Source organism: Macrotis lagotis, chromosome 4 (genome assembly GCF_037893015.1).
Source record: "Macrotis lagotis isolate mMagLag1 chromosome 4, bilby.v1.9.chrom.fasta, whole genome shotgun sequence".
Taxonomy (NCBI): domain Eukaryota; kingdom Metazoa; phylum Chordata; class Mammalia; order Peramelemorphia; family Peramelidae; genus Macrotis; species Macrotis lagotis.
This window is the reverse complement of record NC_133661.1, coordinates 196,429,368-196,454,985: the sequence shown is the minus strand read 5'-3', so window position 1 is coordinate 196,454,985 and position 25,618 is coordinate 196,429,368. Positions and strand designations below refer to the sequence as shown.

Genomic DNA, 25,618 nt, shown 5'->3' with positions numbered 1-25,618 from the left:
ATATTCCAACCTCTTCTGAAGGCCACCATTTCATTCTTTCATAATGAAATTATGGTCTACTGTGTAGTTGAGGACTTGAGTCGTTATGTGAGACATACATTAGGCAGGCATTGGACACAAGGCTGAAATGATTTCCCTTCAGCTGTTCTTTTCTACTGTGTAATTACATAATTAGGATGCAGACTATCCATCATAAAATTCTTTTTGTAAATCCATGGGAAAAGCTACTGAATATGGACAACAGATGATTTTTAGCCCTCAGTATCACAGCTGGTTTACATTCCCCACCCCCCCCCAGATCCTGTGAGTAGGCAGGCCACATTACACAACCCTTTCATACCAAATTTCCTTTTAAAAATTGAAACCACTTTGGAGTTAGCTAAGAAAGAGGCAATATTTAAGATTACCCAACTTCTACTTACCTGAAGTTTTGAAACAACTTAACCATGTTGTTGTTAAAAGAACCTTTCCCTTCCCTTTGAAGTTATCCCTTGTCTTTAATCCTTAGGGCTATTGCTGCCCCTTCTTCATTTCTTTCTCCTTCTACACCTCTTCTCTCCAGTACTCTTAGTTACTTAACTCTCTTCTTCCCTTTCTATTCATAGTCTTTCTCACCTTTCTGACCTTTCCCACAATCTCCAGCCCATAAGTAACCTCCATCTTGCCTAAATGACCGAACCTCTAAATTCTTTGAGAGCTTGGTTTGACAGAATCCTAAGATTTATGTTCTCTTTAATGCCTGAAGCCCTCACCCAAACTCCATCCTTTAAGCCCCTGCAATAACATAAGGTCTCTGTAGGTCTGTAACATATCTAAAGATAGTTTTGTTCAACAACTTTTGCAATATATTATTATTGGCACAATTAAGAGTTACATAAAAAGGAATGACTGGGGTTTGTGTTTGTTCCTGGGATACTTTCAGTTCTTTTACTGACTCTGAGTCACTCCACATAGGTCCTACTGAAAAGCTTCCATTTTATGGAGGGATGAGTCTGGAGAATAGCACAATAGAACCAACATTGGGTTTGAGTATTTTCAAGTCTTGCCTCAGTTATTTAATAATAATTAGCATTTGTATAGTGATTACTCTATGCCAGACACTCTACTAAGCACTTTATAAATATTATCTCATTTGATCCTCACAGCTATCCTAGAAGGTATTTACTATTATTATCCTTATTTTAGAGATGAGGAAATTGAAACAGAGGTTGAGTGACCCCAGCCTCACATAAGAAATGTGAAGTTAGAGTTGAGTTCAGGTCTTTTGATCTCTGTGATCTCTAGTAATGGGGCTCAATTTACCTATCTGTAAAAATGAAAAGGCTGAACAAGATAGCCTCTGAGTTCATTCTGGTTCTAAATCTCTAATTCTTTTGAAGATTAGGTTAATCGAGCATGTGCTTTGGTAGGTTCTATTAAAAAAGAGAGCCTCTGAGACATGATGAATTATGTCTTTTGGCCAACCAAAGAAACAATAATTTCTAATAGTTTGGCTACTAGGAAACAAATTCTTCAGCCATAGCTACTCAGGAACTGGTTTTTAACAAAACATGACACAAAGTAAAACTCAAAATAAAAGATGGGAAAATACAAAATTGAAATAATGAAGACTCAGAAAGAAAATCAGTTTGTGAGTAAGGAGATAGTAATTTTATCCTCATTTGGTCAATTAATCATAGTAGCATTTAGATTTAGTATACTAGCTTCTCATTTCTTGAGTTTTTTCATCTTAAAAGTGAGATATTCCTGGGAAGGAGAGGAGTCAGGATTTGTTAAATGAAAATGTGAAACTAGAGGTGATCCTTAGATGCTATATCAGTACATAGAAATATCCTTTTTGCAATATTGATGAGGCTTCTGATGGCTGGCATATTAGAACAATGTTAGTTTGATAAAGGGAGGAACAAACATGAAACAATGAGAAAAGACTTGGGTTTGTGGTCCCTGGAACTTGACCTGATTTCTATAAAGATTTTTTTTCTCTCCCTGTTTCTGTGTCTGTCTCTGTGTCTCTGTGTCTCTGTTTCTGTCTCTGTCTCTCTCTCTCTCTCTCTCTCTCTGACTCTGTGTCTCTGTCTCTCTGTGTCTATCTCTGTTTCTCTGTATCTCTTTCTCTCTCTTTTTGAGAGTACAAGTGAAGTTCTATCTCAGTGGGCACAAGTCAGTATTTTGCTTCAGTATATGCCTTCCAGATAGAACAAAATAATTTCCTAACAGGCTTAAAATAGAACACAAATTCAGATTCAATCCATTCTCTCAGCCCTAATGCTTACTCTAGATGACAATCTGAAACTAAATTTCCTTTTTTTGAGTGCATGAGAGAATGAAAGGGATATAAGCATAAGGGAGAGGTGCTTAAAATATGGGAAAGAAAATATCTTAATCTTACTTGTTCTCAATATTCATAGAATATATTATGGTCTTACAATGCCTACTCATAAAATTATTTTTTCTTTTGTGATAGTGTAGTTATCTGGAGTTCTGTTTGTAATTCTGATTTTGAGTGGAGATCTTATAAGTAAAGTATTATTTACATAATTTATTATTTTCAAATTTTAATAAGGAATATGTGATCATTCATAGGATGTGATTCCACAAATTCACAGAATCCTATTATATTAGAAGGGACTTCATAGGCAATTTTGTCCAAAAAAAATGTATCTGGTCAGGAAATCAACCTCTATAATATTCCTAAGGGGGGTGGTCATTCATATTCTGCCTGAAGTTCTCTTCTGATGTGAAAAATCATTCCTTTTTGGAGATAATTCTTTCATTTTGGGAAAGCTTTATCACCAAACCCTCTGAATTTCTACCTAATACTTCTAATTCTGTCTGCTGTGGTCAAGCAAAACATTGCCCATTAGTAGGCACTTCATAAATTATTATTAACTGACTGACCTCTTTTTTTCACATGAGGGCTCTTCAAATATCTGAAGACAGATATTTTAGTTTCCCCATCTCTTCTTCTCTCCAGTCTCAAAATCTCTGAGATCTTCAGTCTGCTACTGTATGGTTGCCAGCCCTATCTCCATTGTTATCATCTTCTAGCTGTGCTTCATCTGGCCAAGATCCTTCCAAAAATGTGCTTCTGAGACATTAATGTAAAGCATTAGATGTGAGTTTATCAGGGACAAAACTACAGCAAGACTATTACTCCTTTTGATACAAACACTATGATTATTTTTATGTATTTTAAGTTTATATTCATTTTTAAAACAATGTTTTTAGCCTTTTGTTTTTACAGAACTTCTTCTAAAACATTTTTCCTTCTTCCCATGCTTGGAAGAAAATTTATTAGTTCTTAGGGTGACCAAAAACACATCTCATGTAGAATGATAAGCTTGACTTGACTCTTAAAGGGAACTAGAGATACCAAGAGGCAAAAGTGAGGAAGAAGAGCATTCCAGCAATGGTGAATGCTAGTACAAAGAGAAGGAGATAATTGATGTAATGTTTGAGAATAGCAAGAAAGGGTGAGTAATGTTTAATAAAACTAAAAAGCCAGGTTAGAACCTTTTTTAATGCCAAAAAGTCTTTTAGATTGATCTCAAAAGCAATAGGAAACCAGTAGAATTTATTGAGAGTGATGGGAATATGATGAGGTCTTCACTTTGGAAAGATATGTTAAGCAACTCTGTGGAGAAAGGATTGAATTAGGGAGAGACTTGAATCTTGGAGAGTAAGTGGAAGGATATTGCAATAATCCAGATGAGAGACAACAAAAACCTGAACTATGGTGGTAGTTGTGTGAGTGGAGAAAAGAAGACATATATGGAAGATTTTTGCAGAGATAGAATCGAGATTTAGCAATTGTTTATCATTATTCAATCTCATTTTCAATTAACATTTAATGGCATGTATTCAACATATAGACTTTGTGTAATTCTTTATTCACCCTCAGGAATTTGAGTTATATCACATGCCCTTAGAGTTGGAGGGCCCATGAGTTCATACCCTACCCCAATCTCTAACCTAATGTAAAGTTCTTTCAATTGACTCTTTGGAAGATGGTTATCCAGACATCCCTTATTTGTTTCATTTTGTTCTGAATTCTAAAAACTAAACCAATGAGGGTTGATTCCATTTCAAATAAGTTTAGAGAAGGTAAAAGAATAGGAAGAGACTTTTCTGGATTAAAATAATAAGAATCCCTATAATAAAAGGGATCCCATCCAAGTATATTCTCTGCTTCTCAATCATTGATAATATAGATGGAATTAACAAATTCTGTTTCCAATCATTTTTCTTTTTTCCATATCTATTCATTTTCAGCTAATATTGGCCAAAGTTTCCTATAAATGGAGTGAAACTTTATTCAATATTCTTAGTCTTCCAATAAAACTTTTAGTGTTAAAGAGAAAGTTATTCATTTTCTTCCAATCCATTATTCCATTCACAGAAAAGCTTTTAAACAACCATCTAAGAACTCAAATTTTAGCTATTCTAAACATGACTGTCTTTTCAGTAAAAGGAAAGTGAAACTTAACTTTTATTATGATTGTTGAATTATTTCTAAGTGCCCTGGGAAATTTTGAAAATCAAAGGCTATCCCCTTAATCCTTACATATTTCATTTTGATCCTGATTCAGAAATCTCAGGAAGATCATCATATCCACATCCCCGATGGTAATGTTAGCATCAGGAAGATTAGCAAGAAGGATTTAAAGAACTAAGGACTCGGGCATAGAAATGATGAAGAAGAGTAGGATTCTCTTTCCTGCAGGACTGATGAAAAAACAGATAAATTTCCTCTTTAGTGTCCCATTGTCATTTAGTGTTCTCCCTCTTCCTCTCTCTCTGTCTCTGTAACTGTGTCTATCTCCTTCTTGTCAGTCTCTGCCTCTCTCTCTCTCTCTCTCTCTCTCTCTCTCTCTCTCAATAAAATCAGCTACTTGCTATAAATTTGAGGAAACTGAATTCCAACTCCAACTCTAGATGAATTTTCTTTATTTCTTGTTCTCATGGATTTTCACTCTTAATTTACTATCATCAGCATGCAAGTGACTTGTTTGTTATCCTTTTTGGCGAAAGAAAAGGACCACCAATGACCATTCATCAGTTTTTCACTGATGCTTTTAGCTACTTGCTGACTACTCTCCTAGTGTCATAATAAATGCAAGAAAATACTGTGACTTTCTGGAGCATATCCATGTTATTCTATATCTATTGATGAGTATACATACTTGTGTTGGAAATTTGGTATCTAACCTCAACTTTGGAAAACTCAATAGATCTTTGTTGTTATATTTAGTTGGTGGGGAGGATAATAGGAAATTATGGTGATAGAAAAAAGCATCAATAGTATATTTTTTATATGAAAGAAAAAAGAAAATGGGTAATTCATATTTATATTTATTCTCCTTTTTAAAAAGTAAACTGTAATTTCTCTGGTATAGGAAACTTTTAATGAAGGCCTCCCTCACCCCTACCCCCACCCCCACCAAAGCATATTAGCTTCTGCTCTGCAACTTAGAGATGTGCCTCTTAAACCAACAGGGTAAATGATTTGCCCAAGACCACACAGCAAATATGTCGGAGGAAGGAATCTTTTTGATTGTGAAGCCATCTTTTTTTCCATTAGACCATGCTACCTTTCAGATAGTATTCTTTTCATATATTGCTCCTCTTTATCCTCCTCTTCCTTCTTTTTCTGCTCCTCATTCTCCTTCTCCTATTGCTCTTCCTTCTCCTCTTCTTCCTCCTCTCCCTCTTTCTCCTCTTCAGTATAATATAGTTTGCAAAACATTTTACTTTTACTTACATTATCTGATTTCATCTTAATAATAACTCTGTGATGCAAATGCTACAGCTCCTTAAGTGCTAGGCTCAGTGTAGGAAGATTTGAGTTTGAATCCTGCTGTAGCCACTCATTAGCTAGATGACATATAGACAACTTACTTGACTTCTTTCAGCCTCACTTTCCTCATCTGCATAATGAGGATAAGAATAGTGCCTACAACTTTACCAGGGTGAAGATAAAGGGAGATAATACATGCAAAGAGTTTGAAAAATTTAAAGCATTGTAAAAAATACTGTATAAAACATTGTTATTATCCTAATTTTGACAATGAGGAAACATGCTGAGAGCATTTCAATAATTTGCCCAAGGTCCAGAAAGCTAGCAAATATCTAAAATGGTTTTTCAAATGCTTATTGGTTCCGAGTTATTAAATAATTATTGCACCAATAGTGCAATTCTGCACTATACTCCAGAATTCTATAAATTATAAATGCCATTGTAACAACTCATCCTGTAGATTATGTGTGATGCTGAGTCTTTGTACTGGTCACTTCCTATGGTACATGCCCTTTGACCTCTTGTGGAACCGGAAACTTCTGGTTGATCCCTATATGTTGCTTCCTGTCTTTTCCTCCAATCTTCCTAGGGACCCTAGTCAAAAAGGATTGTCCCCTAAAGAACAGGAGCTGTCCATTCATCACACATTAAAAAGTGAGATATCTTTGACTCTCACTCATTTATTCTCTTCTGAATGTGAACCATGGGATTCTTATATCTCTCCACTCAGAAGTTCAGACTTCATATGGGAGGAGGCAAGGGGGGGGTTATATCTTCCTCCCCTTCCTTCCACTGTCTTCCAGTCACAACAGTTCTGAGCATAAAGTAACTTGCCTAAGTGAACCTCAGATTGAAATTCAAGTAACTGATTGCTTCTTCTGTTTTGTGTTTCTTTCCCAGAGTATATCATCACTCAGTTGAAACCACTCTTTCCAAAGTTACCATTTATTTTTTCTTTGTCAAGACTTAGGGACTTTTATCAATTTGCATCCTCACTCATCCTCATCTTTCTTGACCTCTCTGCAACCTTTGGCAGTGCCAATCACTCTTCTCTTTAAGTTTCCATTAGGTGCTCTTACCTGCGGCTGCTCTCTTGGTCACCTTTGATGGATTTACATCCAGGTCATGATGGTGTCTCTGTTTTGTTCCCTCTTCTCTATTCCATCAATGTTATTTCATTTAATGATCTCATCAGTTGCTATGGATTCAGTTATCCTTTTTATGAGGATGCTTTTCGGATTTATTTATCCAGCCTTAACTTCTCTCCTAACATCTAAATCTATTGGATATCTCAGTGGAAGTCAAAAACTTGATTCATATCTTCCCTTTTCCAACTATATCAGGTTACATCTCCTAAGATGCTTATAAGAAATATTATTTTCAATTTTAAGTAGATTGTGAAATGTACATTTCGAGAGACAGGTGATATGTTCCGTTAGGATTATGCCATTGCTGTAGTTTGGTAGTGGGAGCATCTTGAATGTTCCAAGTAGTTCAACTGGATGAAATTGTATGTTGTAGGCTGAGTTATACCAAAGAGATCTTTCTGGGGGGGGGGTCAGATCTGAGAGTAAACTTTGTGACTCTGGACCAGTCACGTAGCCATTGCTTGCCTCGGTTTCCTCAATTGCAAAATGGGACTAATAATAGCAACTATTTTGTAGGGTTGATATGAGGAAAACATGAGTAAAAATTTGTAAAAAGTACTTAGCAAAGTCCCTAACACATAGTAGATACTTAATACATTCATATATGTGTTTAATCTTGTAAATATAACAAATAATTTTGGAAGCTTCAGAAGATCTTTCACTTAAAAAAGATCCAGAAAAGTTTTGAATATCATGTAATAATTCAACATTCAAAGTGAAGATGAATATTCATCAGTTGAAATGACATCGACAAAAGTTCATTATCTTTTTTTGTTGCTTCACGCTAAGGACCATGAGGTCTTTCCATCTAACTTGCAGCTGAAACCTCCCATATATGCTGTTTACTCCCATTAGAATGTGAGGGTAGGACTCTCTTGCTTTTTTTCTCTTTGCAACCTAGAACTCTGCATATCTTAGCTTAAATAAGAAATGTTTTTTCATTTATTCATTCACTTATCACATTTTGCTATTCACCTTGAAAATTATTGGTGTGTCTACTTTTGTTTAGTCATATCTTGTTTTTACAAAGCAGTTGCAAGTAAGCCTTCTTGAATTGTACATAACTAATGGTCTGGCAAATATTGAACTGCTTTATACTTTCCTGCTTTTGTCCCTTTGTTGTTCTTTTCTGGGCATTGAGTTGTCATAAAATTGATTGGAAAACCATAATGCTTGGCACTGCATTAACACTTATGATCCTAGCTTTGAGCTCTGACCACTTGACTCTAACAAAGGTAGAAATACCTTAAAAAATTCCACTTATTAATTTAATGTTATTTTTAAACTTTCAAAAGCCATACAGGACTGCCTCAATGATACTATCCCTCTCTGTGAAGGACAGTGATTTCTGTTGCTATAGTTTCCTATCTATTGAAAGAAACTGACCATTCTATGGCTTTCTTCCTATTACTCTCTTAATGTTTACATTTCAACAAGCAAGGAATGAGAGTATGATATCAATAGTTTCCCCTGGCTGATGTATTTTTTTCAAGAGTTAAATGCTTCAACGGATCTGTGTTCTCTTTGATGGTGGTACTCTTACCTTCAGTGCATATTGTGTCCTCTTTATGCCTTTTCATTGAATAAGACTTTTATAATGTACTCAGTCTTCTTTTCTGTCCACCACCATTGCTGCTGAAATGGACTTTACGAGACTGAAGTCTGTTGCAAATTTTTCTTTGTTTCAGATTTTCACTGACCAAAGAATTTTTCACTTAGTGACCAATCCACTGAGGATAAATCTTTCTGTATTAAACTAGGACTCATAGGATAGGTACATATATATTAGGAAGATTATCCTTCAAGCATTTCCAGCTTGGTAGAATCTTAAGTGAAATTGCATTCCATTGATACAGTCTTAGAGAACTCAAGGTGATCTCTATGACATGATGAGGCATTAAGAATAGGTGTTTTTGAAGAGGAAGATAAAAAAGCACAGTTTATCTTTGATGAGCAGGCATAAATGTTATTTCCATTTCACTGGGGATTTCACTGAAACAAATTCAAGAGATGAAGTTTTAAATATAAGATTTTGTTCATTTTCCTTTCTTTTTTTTGTTTTTACTTGGAATTTTAATTATGTACATGAATAGTAACATGAGGATGAGGAGTCCAGGAGCTTAAACTTATCTCTAGATGAAAGAATAACAAACTAGTCCATTCAGCAATATGGCATCACCAGAGATAACAAAGAGGGCAAAGATAATCTTTCCTGAAAAAGAAAGACACTTTTTTTTTCATTCAATAGCAATATCTCTGGCCATCTTTCTTTATCTGTTCAAAATACTGGTTTCTGCATGGAGTCTTTGTAGTACTTCTGTTGAAAATGGGCAGCACTATGATCATTCTATTTATTTCTTTGTTTAGATGACTGCTTCACATCTTCAGCCTTCTCCTGGTTTGCCTCCATTTGAAAGTATGTCTTCCATATATCTTCTAGGACTATGAATATTCGTAAGCTCCAATCATACAATTTCTCCCCATTGACCTGGGCAAATTCAAAAGCCTCTTGTGGATAATATACAGCTGCAGTAATGTTCATAAAACCAACTGTATATAAAAGCTTCTTTACTTTTGAACCTTTACCAAAAAAAGTATCCCAAAATTCCAGAAAAAACCAATCACACCGAGTCTTGGCAAAAATCCTAGAGGTGGATTTTGGAAAAGTTCACAGCTGGCCTTTCCATATTGAATAGCAGTATCTATTGTAGGCTTAGTTTTGTCATAAGCAACCTGAAACCAATATGCATATGGTACAGCATACTTTCTAAGTTGTGAGATGCCTTTTCCAAGGGGCTTCTTGTTTCCTCCACATATTTGGACTCAAAGTTTGGAATTGAGTAGAGTGAAAGCTCATCAACTCGGACTGAAGATTTGTCCCTTTTCTCCTTTTTATGAGATGCATAGACTTTGAAGGAGAGAAGACTCAAGCTGGCAGAACCCACTGACCATCGAATTACCTTGAACATGCTGGCAGCAGCCGCGGAGCCAGCTCGGGGGTCCAATTTTGTTCATTTTCTTTTGCAACACTGTTCATCCATGTTGTTCCCCTTTCCCTTTTTAAAAAGTCAACACTTAAAACAAAGAAATTTTTTTTGGGGGGAATAAAGATAAAGGGGAAATTATGAAAAATGGTCAATAAATGAAAAATAATAATCCATGGTCTATATCTATGGACTCCCCACTGTAGTACTAATGGAAAGAGGTATTTTTCATTTTCTCTTTGTGGGACTAAGTTTACTCTTTATAATAGTTTCATAGCATGCTTCTTTGATTATTTTATTTTGTGGTTGTGAATGTTCTTTCTATTCCCATTGTTATAGGATTTACATACTGCTTTTCTGACCCCTGCTTACTTCACTTTATATCAGTTCAACTAAGTCTTTGATACTTCTCTGTATTCATCATTTATAATTTATTATTATATTAATATTAAATTACATTCATATACTACAATTTATCCCTTCCCCAATGTATAGGCATTTACTTTATTTTGCAGTTCTTTATTACCACATACTAAAAGTGATGTTATAAATATTTTACATAAATAGAACTTACTTTTTTGCTGTTACCTCTTTGGGATATATGACTAGTAGAGGAATTTGTAAGCCAAAGAATATTTTAGCTACTTTGTCTAATTTTAAATTGCTTTCCAGAATGGTTGTACAAATTCACCCTTTCCTCTCCCTCCCCTTTTCATCTTTTAACACTTTAAAGGTAAGATAAGTTTCTTAACTTAACTGAGTGTGTGTATGTTAACTTAAAGCCAATATGATGAGATTAAGAATCAGGCAGTTCAAAAAATGTTGTCTTACGTAATTCTACTATATTTCATGCTATATGTTTCTTCCTTAAGGATATGATTTCTCTCTCCACATTCAAAATTAGATCAATCCATACTATGGGAATGATGTAAAGACTAGAAAACTGCCTTCTGTGGGGGTGGGGTGGGGGAGGGAAGTGAGGAAAAAAAATAATAAAAAAAGTCTGACATCATTTGAGCTCAGGTACTCCTAACTCCAGGATCAGTACTCTAATCACTGTGCCACCAAGTTGCCCCTCTTATGGTTATTTTGAATGGTATTTCTCCTTATGTAACTGCCCATTGAATATTATTGTATAGAAATGTTATTCATTTTTATAGGCTTGTTTTGTGGGCTACAAATTTGCTGAAGCTTTTAATTGTCTCAAATAATTTATTTATTGATTCCCTAGGATTTTTTAAGTAAACCATCCTGTTATCAGCAAATAGAGTTAGTTTTGAGGATACAGTCCTGTAAATTAAATTGAGAAGACAGTGTCTTGATAGATTGTGATTTGAAAACGGTATCAGTTATAAAGACTAATATAGAATAATTGTGTGAATTGAAAATGGGAATTCATGAAAGAGGAAGTCAATGTATTTAGTTAGGTAGCATAATAAAGGAAGGTAAAGAGGAAGGTTCATAGGTGATTAGGTAGAAGGAACTTTAGAGATCTTCAGGGTCAAACTCATTATACAGAGGAGAGAATTGAGGTCCTTTTAGGTAAAAGTGACTTCTTCCTGTTCAAGAATTTTTTTATATGTGCATTCATTTTAACATTTCCATATTATTCATTTTGCAAAAGAAGATTTGAACAAAAAAAGAAAATGAAAAATAGCCTATTTCAGTTTATATTCAGACATCAATTCTTTCTCTATAGACATTAGTCCTTTGGGATTGTCTTGGATCATTATATTGCACAAAATAGCTGTCATTTATAATTCATCACACAATTCTAGTGATGTTATATACAATGTTCCCTGGTTCTGATTATTTTGGTTTGCATCAGTTCATGTTTACCTTTCCAGGTTTTTCTGAAAACATCCTGCTTGCCCTTTTATACAGCACAATACTATTTTATCACAATCATATGCTATAGATTGTTTGGCTTTTCTCCAATTTATGAGCATCCCTTCAATTTCCAATTCTTTTCCCCCACAAAAAACCTGCTATAAATTCTTTTGTACAAATGGGTCCCCCCCCATCTTTTTTAGCTCTTTGGGATGCAGACCTCTGCTCAAAAAATTTTAATGGCTATTTATGGCATTTAAGCTAAAATACAGACTTCCTTAAGTCTTAATATTCAGTGCCTATTACAATCTGGTTCCAATCTACTTCTCTATACTTATTTCGAATAACTTCCCTTCTTGTATTTTGTGTTCTAAACATATAGTTACCTGTTCACAATGCTCTTAACATTCTATCCCTCATCTCCATATATAGAATGTCCCCAGGTTGAAATTACCTCCCTCCTCATCTATACCTCTTAAGGGTACTGATCTTCCTTCAAAGCTCACCTTAGGTGTTGTCTCTTCCATGAAACCTCTCCTGATTTTCCCCATTGTTATCTAGACTCACACTGTCTCTCCCAGTAGCATGTAAGCACTTCAGGGGCAGGAACCTATCACATTATCTCAAAGTAAGTGATTTATGATTTTTTTAAAATAGAACTGTTCTCTCACAAGCTAAATAGTGGCAGAATTCAGATTAATGCAGGTCTTCTCACTTCACTTTAGATCATCAGAGTCAATGTGAAATATTGAAAATGATTAGCTTGGCAATGAGGAACGTCTGAGTTCAAATCCAGCCTTAGACTCTTATTATCTGTATTACTCTGACCAAATGACTCTCTCTTCTTGGAAAACAGTTTCCTCATTTGCAATTTGAGTTCTATGACCTTTTCCAATACAAAATCCATGATTTTTTAATGTGCCCTTCTAGTTTTTATTCATATACAGATCTATTTAAATAGTTCATATAGAAAAATATACTGCCTAAATTAATGGAAGAATGGTACATTAATGAAAGAATGGATGTAATTGGAGATTTTAATATTTTAATGTCCAGTTCATATTCTATTTATTACAACTGTACTATCCTAGATTAGACTCTGGGTAGACAGTTTGAATCCAAATTGGGACAACCACATAGCTATTTTATTTTTAAATAAAAATACTACTTGTTCTGTAGCCTTTCTGAAAGGTTTATATAAGATAATTGATTTCTCTTGTGAGCATCCTTAGCTAATCTAAAAGTTCACCTATTGGAGATGAGCAGGAAATCCAGTCCAGTTTAGGTTCAATTTTTAGGTATAAATGGTCTGTATTTGCACATAGATACACTATAGGGGCTTTGGTTTCGACTGCTAATTTGGACTAAGCATGAGCAAATGCTGGAATGTATATGTACATCCCTTTTGCATGGGTGTCAGTGAGGTCCAAAAGCTTGGAAAATGTTATTTGTCACATTTACCAACCAGAAAAGAGCCTAAATGTGTCTAACAAAAAAGTGTCCCAGCTGGTTAAGTTCAAGGCAGAGTAGCTACCGATTCCCTTAGAATTCACAGAAATGTGGGAAAAAGGACTGCAACATTACTAGGGGAGAAGTCAGTTTGTGTAGGGGGGAGGTGACTTAGATCTCATAAGCATCCTCCTGGGATCCTAAAGATAAAAAAATATGGTTTTCCTTCCATTGAAAAGACACTTCAAAGGGTTAGTAGGCACATCAAAGGATTGTAGTGTGAGTTGTGTTAGCATGTCATTAACACCTTGTGTATAAGAAATCCCAGTAGTTTAAAGTGTCCTTATAGATACTGCCTAAATTTAGGTGCAACTCCACTTCCATTTTGAGTTCAGATGATTTTTGGTTTTGGGGAGAATTTTTTGATGGGCAAGGAAGGTAGAGGGTTATTTATTTAAGCTTTGTTCCTTTAATCTCTAATATAGATGGATAGATAATATATGCATTACATATAATATATAGAATTTTGTGTCTAAATTTAATCATGATGTTTAATTGATTTTTTAAAATTCTTTCCTCACTGTTACAGGTATTGAAGAGTTAATTAGTAAAATGATGGCTACTGTTGAATAATTCACATATAGAAGGTGACTTTTTCAAGGACATATTTTTTAACTTTATATTTTGAATATTCATTTTCTATTATGGATAAAAATTAAGTCTAGAAATTAACTGGACACATGATATTTATTTATAAGTACCCTCTATTATAGAGATTCCCCCCAGCAAAATGATGTTACCATTCTATTTCCCCTCTAATCTTATCTCCTCTTTCTTCTTCTTCCTCCTCCTTTCTTTTCTTCTTTCTCTTCTTTTTCCTGCTCTTCTCCCCTCCCATTTCTCTCTCTCATCTGTGATTTTATCAGTATGGGAACCTCTTATTATGAATAGCCTCTTCACTGATCAGGTGGACAATCCATATTTGATTATAATCTTAGTTGCCTAAGGCACTGAGGTTCAGTGACTTTCTCAGGGTCATAAAACTGATGTGTTAGAGGCAGGATTGAGTTCAGGTCTAAATTTCTCCAAGACTAGTTGTATAATCATACCTCTCTATATCTCATTGCATACATTTCAATTTAATTTGAAGTTACAAGTATATTAGAAAGGGCTCTAGATCTGGGATCGTAGGACCTGCATGAATTCTGCCTTTTTTGTTTATTTCCTATGTGAATTTAGGCAAATCATTTAACCTCTCTGGACCTTAGCTCCCTCATCTATAATGGAAGGAAGCTGGATTAGATGACCTTCTAAGATCCTTTTCATACTCTAAATCAGTGGACCAATGAAATTAAAACAAGGTAAAAACAAATGTAGCAGGATAATATGAATGGAATTTTTAAAAGGTACAAAGCTTTCAGGCTCAATGCTCTAGAAGGATCACTTCTACTTTTATCTCATTCAAATTACTATTTTTCTTTGTCCTATTCTATAATCAATTAACTTTGCTTCTATAGCAGGCTTACCACAGCTTCTGGTTGGAAAAGGGAAAAAAAAGTAAATTATTGACCTTACACCATTAGATCTTTTTCAGAAGGTTTTACTCATCCAAGGTATTCACAAAAATGCAAAACTGAAAAATGAGATTCTTTTTTCCTATTGATTTGGTCAGTTGGTTAAAAAAAAAAGGAAGGGGATGGGGGAGATGGCAATAAGAGGAATTCACAGTCCCTACGCTTTGATCTCTTGGAGGGTTGCGATAGAAAGGCTACACATCTCATTTGAGCTGACAGGAGTTTGAAATGTTATAGATAGGTTTCTTGTGCCTGGTCATTATTTACCATGTGACGGTAATGTCACTCTCTTTCTGCTTTTTCAATATTGTTTGCACTTTACCTTTGTGAAAAAGGGCTAGATTGAACCACACGAGGAGAGATAATTCTATCTGCTTGCAGGATCAATGAAGATGTGTTTACAGGTCCAGGGCACAGTGTACACACCACAATAATGGATTGGAGTTGTGTTGACTGAAAGCTCTTTTTCTTTGTAACATGTCAATCTTGTATCTATTACTTGATTGCGACATAAAAGGCTATTTGGGCAAGACCTGAAATAACAACTGTATCAGCCTTAGCTGAAGTGGTTACCTGAGCTAAATATTCAGCCTTGAGTAAGATAAATCACTTAAAACTTGAGATCAGGCAGGACTATTTACCTCTCCATCTGGGAACTATTTCATGCTTAAGTTCTTGGATTTCAAATGCTTATCCTGAAAGTGTTGTAATTAATGTGTAGGTGCAATGAGGAAGTAACTTTAGGCTGTTTGGAGACTTTCCCACAGAAGCTCCTCTCCCAGAAGGATGAAAAAATTGTCATGGTAGGCACATCTACAGAAGCATCCCTGTTGCTGCTCCCTGAATTCCTAGAAAGGGGGTAAAAAGTTTTCATTGCTTGTCCATTAAATCATTCAGTTTGGTCCTTCTCTGTGTTTGAGGTATTCTTTGACCATCAAAAGAAAATTACCACCCTCCCCATACAGCTCTCTTAGCCAATGATGCAATGCTGAACGAGAAGCCAAGTCCCCCTTCTTGTGCCACTTCAGTGACAGCTGATGCTCTGAAGCATTAAATTAGACTGCCTTTCTCTAGTCACTTCATCTCCATCATTATTCATAGTTGTGAATGTCTCCAAGCCATTGCAAATATGGTCCAAGATATTTGAATGTTGTTATTTTGTTGAACCAGTGATTTATTTGGCAGAGGAAACTTCTAGTGAGTAAACCCCCTCTACCTTAAGACCAGCAACTTTTCAGGAATTTATACTCTTAGAGAGTAGCCAGGGGACTTCTTAAAAGTTAAATGTCATATGTAGGGATACATAGTCATTACGTTTTAGGGACAAGACTTAGATCTTCCTCATTATGAGACCAGCTTTTCATTTATACTTTGCCTTGTTGTCTCATGCATGGAATAACTAGGACTCCACACCCTGAAGTTTCTGACTGGGGTTCATTTTGAAGTAGGCTCGTCCTGGCAGATGCATTGGATTGAAATAAAGGATGTAAAAGGACCCTTTTTCAGTGACTCACCATCTCACCCTATCTATGGCTACACTTCTGCCAAGGTAAATTCCTTTCCTCAACCAGGAAAACCTTGATGAAATGAGTTTGAGAATGAGATAGACATAGGATGGTAAATGTGTCAGAGTACATGTATTAGCCAAAGAAATAGTGGATTTGTATTTTACAAATAAATGTATGTTTCACTTTAAGCAACAGATGTCCTAAAACTTGTGCATAAACCACATTAAAATTAAATAATTACTTAAAAGTAAAAGATATTAGAATTACTACAACAGCTTCTACATCAGCCTCCTATTCCTGAAATGGTTTCACCCATCTCTTTCTCTGAGAATCTTCCATATTCTTTAAATCACCAGTTCAATCACCTCTTTCTATCTTAAAACTCTTCTCTTTATTCATCTGCTGTACTACTACAATTACAACTGCTACTATACTACTTTTCTACTATACCACTATGACTTTGCACCTGTTGTTGCTCCTCCTCGTCGTCCTCTTCCTCTTCCTCCTCCTCCTCCTCAGATTGGTGTCTTTATTCTGAATTGAGTAGGTTACTCTAGGATGTTGAACCCTTTTGAAAACAGATGAAGGCAGACTAGGACATTTGTATGAGATGGAAGGAAATAGATGATAGAAGAGGAAACTGAAGGAAGGTGAGATAACCTGAGACAGAAGCCTCTGTCTGGGAAGGAGGTAAAATTCTTGATTTTCTGTGACCTGGCCTAATCCAGATTGGTCAAGTGGTTCAATTCAGGATTAGAGATCAATGAGACATTTATAGATAACTAGATAACATTTTACAAAAAGTTTATTCAACAATAGTATGAAAAAGATCTATTTAATAGAGTTAAAGCATTGACTTAGTTGGGAACAACTTAACCTCACCTCCATATTTTTCATTATAACATACAAGATCAGAAGAGTTTGATGATTCCAATAGGAGAGAGAAGTCTGTCAAACCTGGTGAACCCTGAATATTCATGGGTTGTGTCTTTTTGTCTTAGGTGAGTGGGGAAATTATGTCAATCATTCAAGACTCTAAAGTATGGTGCAAGTGAAAAACCAATTTCTTGGTATGTATGATAACTAGTGAAATGAAAACACTATACATCTCAGAGCTAGCTATCAAACTTTATTCGTCAAGAGCAAGCAAATATTATTTTATATTTTCTATTAATAATAATTCCTACTAGGAACAAACCACTAATATGATTTCCTAGGGCTTTCCAGTGTGTCTCATACTGGTACTCAACAACAAGGCACTATCTCTGTTTAGAAGAGGCACACACTGTCCTCCAAAATAGCTGCCAGTTGAATTGAGTCTGTCAGTCATCAGCACTAGTGAACTTAGTGACACTTGAGCCTCAGGTGTGGAAGTGGGATGCAGGAACCTGCACTAGTCATAAATCAGAAGCAAGCTGAAGTGTGAGGCATCTGGTGGGTTTCTTATAGCTTTAACTATGGGCAGGTTATACCCAAATTCTGAAAGATTGCTAAGTGACCCAATTTGTTTAACATCAATTCAACTGGTGGCTAATGACATAAGCTTCTGAAGTTGTTCACCAAATTTTCCCATTTGTAGTCAGTTCTCTCTGAGGATCTCATATATTTATCTGTTGTTATTAACACACATTTATTGCTTACTAAGCTACATCATACATGTTTATCTTATTATTACAAAATAAGAAAAACAAACATCAAAATACTTCAGCAGAAAATAGTGACCTAATAAAAAGTTGACTGAGTTATTTCAAGGCAATAAATTTATTTTCACTAGAAAAGCTGAGTTCTCTAACTTAATTATCAAAGCTAATTGCATTGCCTTTTTTGGGACAAAAAAACTAGTTCTATATAGCAGAGATATTCTATCTTCTTGGGCCATGTTTAGCAGTGCAACAGGACTTACTTTCATGAATTCAAATCAGATTATGTTGTTGCTTATGTTTATAACGTTTTATTGTTGTTGTTATTCAGTTATTTCTGATTCTTTATGTCCCCCATAGACCATAGCAAGTCAGGTCCTTCTGTCTTCCATTATCTCTGTTCAAATTCACGTTCATTGTTTCTATAAGACTATCCATCTCATCTTTTGCTGTCCCCTTTTCCTTTTACCTTCAGTCTTTCCTAATACTAGGAATTTCTATTTTCTTTTTATGTAAATAAATCTCATCCATGATTAGACAGTTTGTGAACCTGACTTAAAAGTTAATGTTGGTCACTATACTTGGGAAAGTATCATGTACTATGATTACTGTGTTCACTTTTTTATTTTTTTCTGTGTTCACTTTTAATAGAGTTATTACAAAAAGTTAAATTGGGAGACATAGATATCACTTATCTTAATATCAGCAAAACATTTTGTATACTCTCTAAAGACTCTTCTCTTATTGGTAAAGGGAATTGTTTGTTATTAATAAATATATTTGAAATATATTTTTCTATTACGAACTTATATTAGAAGGTATTTTAGAAGACAAATTCTCTAGGAAGAAGGGGCTGAAGGGGAGTCATCAAAATTGATCTGAGAAATGAAATACCTGAGCCATGTTTCTGTATTGAGTGAATTACTTTCTTATTTCAGCTCTCTCTATGAATCAAGGACTATAGTGAAACTAAGATTGAAAGCAGATTTGGTTAAGAGCAAGCATAATAGTAAACACAGTAAACACACATGGAAGAGAGAGTTCTTGAAGGGACTTTAATGAAAGCTTAGGCTTCATAATCCTATGGTCTCCAGAGATGATGGAGTCTAGTTTCTAATACTGAGAATGAGCTTGATGGGGTAGAGTCCTACCTGACAATGGTTAATGAATCTGCTTCAAGCAAGCTAATTAAGACAGAAAGGAATAGGTGGGGGGTGCCAAATATTATAGAAGATGAAGAAAGTTATGTTATATAAGTGACAGTAAAATCTAATGATTAGGGAAGGATTCCAGAGGATGAAGAGGGAAATATCTAAAGGAACCAGGGTCATTGAGTCTTTAAGTAGGTAGGAGAGAGCTTGGTTAAGTTGATGGGGAAAGGAATTATATATTCTATAATATCCTTGTAGGACAGCCTAAAATCTATAAGAGAAATCTTTGGAGAACCAAACAAAAGTGCTTATTACAAACTAGAAATTCCATATACAAGATAGAAGTCAGGAGAAATTCTACCAATGACCATGAATCCTCTCAGACTTGACAATATGAATGTGTCCTGGCTAGGAAAGTAAGTGCTTGAGTCAGGCATTATTAGAACTGCTGACTCTGAAAATGAGATCTAGAGGATGAATCCAGTAACAATAAAATGGGGAAACTATAAAAAAAATCAAGGATGCATGGAAAACTGGGGTAAACTTTCAAGACTTCTATAACCTTTCCCTCTCTTAGTAACAGAAGAAAAGTTAGATTATAAAGGTGCTATGGATTCTGGTAAATTGCAATTTCCTTGTGATCAAGATGGTACAATTAATTGGATTCATACCTGATTGAACCAATGTACCCCTAAAATTCATTGGCCCCAGCATTTTTGAATATGAAGATTTTCTTTTAATCTAAAAATTTAATTGCATTATATTAGTATCAGACAATTGAGAGAGCTGACAAAACATAACTATGAGTTATAAACAGCTTGGTGGCACAGTGGATATAATGTTGGACTTGGATTCAAGAAGACCTGACTTCTAATTCGACATTAGAAACTGACATAATTATGTGATCCTAGGCAAGGCATTTCACCTTTCTTAGCATCAGTTTCCTCATCTGTAAAATGGGAAAACTAATATCATCCATATTGTAGGAGTTGTAAGAATCAACTGAAATAGTAGGTTTAAATTGCCTTGCAAACCTTTGAGTGCTTTATACAGACTATTCCATAAGTCTTAGTGCAGCTCTAAGTTTAGTATGTTAAAAATATACTAAATAGTATGTTAAAATTTCTCTAAGATTTGGAATACCTTATAAATTCTAAGTATTATTATTATAATTAAGTAATGCTTTTAAATGACTTGCATCTTAATACATATATCAGAATATATACTTGTATTTGAAAAACAATCAATGTATCTATATGTACTATTTATAATTATTTATAAAATCTTAAGTTACACTATTTTCAGACATGCTTCATATTTTATAAAATCTAAATAAGGATTAAAATACCAATGCTAGGTGAAATTTTGGATCTTCTGCCTTATCTTCATGACTTCTTTATGATTTTGGTACACAGACTAAGAACCACTAGATTAATGAATTGGTATCAACATGGAGTGAGGTCTTTACCAATATACCAAAGAATTTTGTATTTAACCATACTCTATTTGATGTTTTTGTCAATATTGGAGACTCAGCAGATAGAGCTCTGGTCTTCAAATTAGGAGGACCTGAATTAAAATCCAGTCTCAGACACTTAGTAGCTGGGTAGGCAAGTTACAATCTCTGTTTGCCACAATTTCCTCATTTGTAAAATGGGGGGGGGTGTAATAGCTTATTAGGGTTAGAGTTAGGGGAATAATAATAGAGCACTATATATGAGTACTAGTAATTATTATTGCAATCATCATTGTCCTTATCCTCATCATCAGTATTTTGACTGAACACAACATTTGCAGCTATCATGAAATTAGAAGGAAGTAGGAAAAAGATGAATGATAGAATCAAGACTGCAAAAGATCTCAACTAGTCTTAAAAAAAAATCGAATCCACAAATGGAGAATGATGGAAACCTTGTTTAGCAGCAGTTGATTTCAAATAAGACAAAGAATTTTAATCAAAGTGGACCCCAAAAGGAGTCAGAAGTATGATATAACTGTTTAAATGCTAATGTAATCTGAGACTGTTTAACAGAAATCTAATGCTCTGAACAAGGGAAGGAACAATTCTACTGTATTCTATTGTGGTCAGGCTGCATCTCTAGTATAGCTTTCCATTCTGTGCTGCACATTCTGTGAAAGTATTGACAATCTGGAATATGTCTCCCAAAAAGGTTAACCAGTATGACAAAAGCTCTGGAAACCAATAACAATTGAAGAAACTGGTGATAGGTATCCTGAAAAAATAGAAGAATTGGTAGAGTTATCAACTCCATTCTTTAAATATTTAAAGACTTGTCCCATGGAATTCAATTCAACAATTTAACTACCTAATAGTGCAAGTTACTATGTTGTAGTAGACAAAAACCAAAACAAAAAGTCCCCTCACTGAAGGGATATGATTAAAAACTAGGTGGACAAATAGAATTATACATATGAAGCTAAAATAAATATATATTATATAATAAATGATGATCATGAAAAATTGATTTATATTGGTAGGAAGGTGATGTAAATATAATTTATATGATGAATTGCCCTGAACCCTTTTGGCAAGGGGTACAATTTTTACTAGATTTGGAATTTGGTACCACTTACATCCTTTTATGCTTGTAACAAATATGTTCTGTGTTCAAAATGCTTATTTGTAGTCATAGTTGGTTAAAAATAAACTGTTTTCAATCTCCTATGGAAAAAGAATAAATACACTAAATTCAGATATTGGAATGGTTGGGTAGGAGAAAGGAATTTGGATAGGAGAAATACATGAGAAACGTTAATATTTAGTATATAGCCCAGGTTATACTGGTAAATGTTTAGCAATAGTTCTCTGGACAAAAAAGGTACCTGACACCTTTTTAATTTTAATCTTCACTGTTTAATCTTCATTCTTTAGGTGATCAAAAAAAATCAAGTCCTGATTTGTTAACACTTGCCAATTTCCAATTTAACAATTGACTTCAACTGCTTGGAGCCGACTCCAGCACCTATCTGAGAAAGTGACTGTGCTGAGAATTGAAGGTTGAGTTTCCTCCCATTTGTAGTCTGGAGTCATACTTCATTTTTTCTGCTAAACTCTACTCCCTGAGGTATCATGAGAAGTTAAGAGGGGAAAGCATGAGGGAACAGGATTTCTCTCAGCATGGGCGAAGACTTCAGATTTGTTTTAAATGTTTTTCCTTTTCTTTTTCAGTAGGGCAGAGATGGGAAGAAGAGAAAAATGTTTGCCTCTTGGAAGAAATGAAATTTAATTTTAAAATGAGAGGAAGGATAGGTAATAGGTTGCTATGTTTGTGTGTGTGTGTGTGTGTGTGTGTGTGTGTGAGAGAGAGAGAGAGAGAGAGAGAGAGAGAGAGAGAGAGAGAGAGAGAGGTCAGAGAGTGAGAGAGAGTGGGAGAGAGAGGAGAGAACAAGAGAAACAAATTCTGTTCTGGTAAAGGAAGTCAGGGCAGTTGTGGTGGTAGCGGGGAGATAGCAATACAGGTCACTTCAAGGTTCTGTTTACTTTGAGGAAAGGCACTTTGCTTATCTTAAGAGATAGAAGAGATACTCTGGATCAGGTGCTTCAGAAAGATAGTTTTTCCTCTAGAGGAGTCTTAAGACAAACTGCTGGCAGAGGGGTACCTATTTGTAATTAGCCTAAAGGAAAAGGGACTGTCAGGGGTCATGTCTTACATAGTAGTATGGCAAGAAGGGGAAATAGAAATTTGATCAGAACACATTTATTATCCTTGAGATAGGAGATACCACATCATGCTATGCCGTCCAGTGGTATTCTTAGCCTCACTGATCCTGAGACCCTTTTTTTTCCTGTCATTTTTTTTCAGCACAGTAGGTTTCTCAAACTTTTCTTTAGACTAGATCAGAATGTGGGATGAGAAAAAGGAAATGATTGAAAGAGTGGATGGAAAAATAAGAACTAAGCAACTGGCTGGTGGTGGCAGCTGGGCATTTCAGGGAATTTAAGGGGAGAAAGGATAGGATTATTAAGGTTCCCAGGTAAGAGGGCAGGTATTGTAGATGAAAATTGCAAATCAGAATGAACTGGAGACCAGGCAGATCAGATCTGGAGAGGCTGAGGAAAAGAATAAACCTCAAAATCCAAGTCATGGCAAAAGCCATAGGATCTGGAAGAAACAATAGGGAACAAGAAATATGTCTATTTCTTTTACTCCATGACGTAGCACAGCATGAGAGAAGATGAATCTATTATTAAAAGCTGGACTTGGATGCTATATCTTCTGGGAAGGAACCAGGTTTCCATGGTAAGAAACTGGAAGGAGCATTAAAGGAAAAGGTATAAGATGGGGGAAAATGAATCAGTGATAGAATGGAAATTACAGAAGGCACAAGAAAAGGGGAGGGCAGAGCAAGATAAACATTTTGGAGGTTGAAGTTGAAGTAAGAATAAGAAGAGCAGGGTCGAAATCTGGTCAATCATTTAATCAACAGGGGTATAATTAAGCACCTACTGTGAGCCAAGTACTATACCAGGTACCAGAATGCAAGGACTCTGCACTTGACTGTCTAATTCTTTGTGACCCCATTTGTGGTTTTCTTGGCAGAGATACTGGGGTGGTTTGCCATTTTCTTCTCCAGTCCATTTCACCATGAGAAAATTAAGGCAAATAGGGTTAAGTGACTTATCTAGAGTCATACAGTTCATAAGTATCTGAGGCCAGATTTCAATTCAAGATGTCTTCCTGGCTTCAAGTCTAGTGTGCTGGTCCACATGGCTGTGTGTGTATATATATATATATATATATATATATATATATATATATATATATAAATATATACATACACATGTATATGTGTGCACACAGGTGTATGGCTTACATATAGACACATCTAGGCATGCACATGTATATATCCAAAGACATGTACAAGCATTATGTATGTATGCATGCATACACACATATGCTATGGTTGCATGTGTGTATATGCATTTACACACACATAAAGTCAGCATGTTTCTAAGTCAGGATTTAAACCGAAGTCTTCTTTGTTCTAAGACTCACTATTCACTATGACATACGAAGTAATCTGAAGGGGGAGACAATAAAAACTGGGTTGAAGGGATTAGAAAAGACCTCATAAAGTAGGACAGGGTTGTCCAAAATATGACCTACTGAGTTTTAGTGTGATTTTATATGGCCCACCTGTGGGTTTTAATTTTCATGAGAGGAAAAAATAAAGTAATAATTTGCATGGAATGCATAATAGGTTTTTTAATTCCATCACTAATAAATAATCTTTTTAATGCTTATTTACTTTGGTGTTTAATGTTACAGATGGAACAAATCCTAGGAATTTTCAGTCAATCTGTGGGCTGCTTCTGCTGTATAATGCAGACTAATCAGTATGCACCTACCTTAATATTGTTGTTTTGTAGCATTGTTATTTTGTTTTTGCTTTTGTGCTTCGCACCTTTGCCTGTTGTGTTGATGATAAGTGTTCTCCTATTTCCAAGAAGCTAAAAGTACCAAGACTTTTCTTAGAACTTGCTAATAAGGTAAGACTACAAATTAACTATTATATTAGTATATTGCATTTTTTTTATTCTGTGTGTGGCCCTTGAATAATTATTTTATTTTAATGAGGTCCTAAGATGACCTAAGGCTGGACAGCCCTGATCTAGGACATAAGCTTTGAAGGGAAATGAGATGATTCCCAGAGGAGAGAGGAGACTTTACTAGCCATAGGATCATGGATTTCCTCATCCCCTTGGCCAAGATCAAATGAATTTGCTCCAAATGTCGGAATTCCTAAGTAACTGTACCTCTGGTCTTGTGACTTTTCAAATCATTGTCACGTCAATCAGCCATTTTTTTTCTCTACAAGAAGTCTCTTGGTGTCATTATCAGGTAATGGACTATAGACTGGACAGAAAGACCACAGACCTAGAAGAGCCTTTTTTCCCCCCTATTCTGTTACTCTACCCATAGTAAATAGATATGGCCAAGACTGTTTCTGCAGGTTGATTGCTCCTGGAAGGAAGTTAGGAATGTCAATTGTCATTAAAATATGTCCTTAGTCCTAGCAAGGAATGCCTTTGGAACTCTTATGCTGCCAGGCAGAGCCAAATGAGCTGATTTTAAAGAAAGCATTTGAGTGATGTTGAACCGACAGTGACTCCATGGTGGATCCATTGTTCATTGTGAAAGACTAGAAAAGAATGCAGCCCAAGGCAGTGATTGGCACAGTGATAATGGGTAGCATTATGCATTGCTGTCATTTGCTAATGTTTTGAAATTGTTATTTGCTAACTTGGTTCCTTAAAAATGCTTGTATCAATAAAAAATTACCGGTAAGGTCCGTTTATTTTGGTTGGCTGCAAAATGCAGTTGAAAACATTAAAAGTAGTGGGCTTTATTTTTGCAAATACACACATACTCAGGCTCTTAACTGTGAGCACTAACCTGAACACGTGGCCCTCAATGATCTTTAGCCTTCAGAGTAATAAAAATGACTTCTACCAAGAAAATGGGGAACTCCTTCATCTGGCTGCTGATATCACAGCCTAATTTCAGGATTTTA

The 25,618-nt window shown here is 35.2% G+C and overlaps 2 long non-coding RNA genes and 1 pseudogene across 9 annotated transcripts in view; 2 read left to right on the top strand and 1 right to left on the bottom strand.

Annotated features, from left to right (window-relative positions):
• LOC141522010 (uncharacterized) overlaps positions 1 to 25,618 on the top strand; it is a 354,724-nt gene that overhangs the window by 282,888 nt on the left and 46,218 nt on the right. The window lies entirely within an intron of this gene.
• Positions 9,203 to 9,914, bottom strand: LOC141522008 (MICOS complex subunit MIC26 pseudogene; annotated as a pseudogene).
• On the top strand, positions 16,201 to 22,301 carry LOC141520252 (uncharacterized). The gene is made up of 3 exons (XR_012477565.1): positions 16,201 to 16,331; positions 17,292 to 17,360; positions 21,975 to 22,301. It is a non-coding gene; the product is annotated as an uncharacterized LOC141520252 (long non-coding RNA).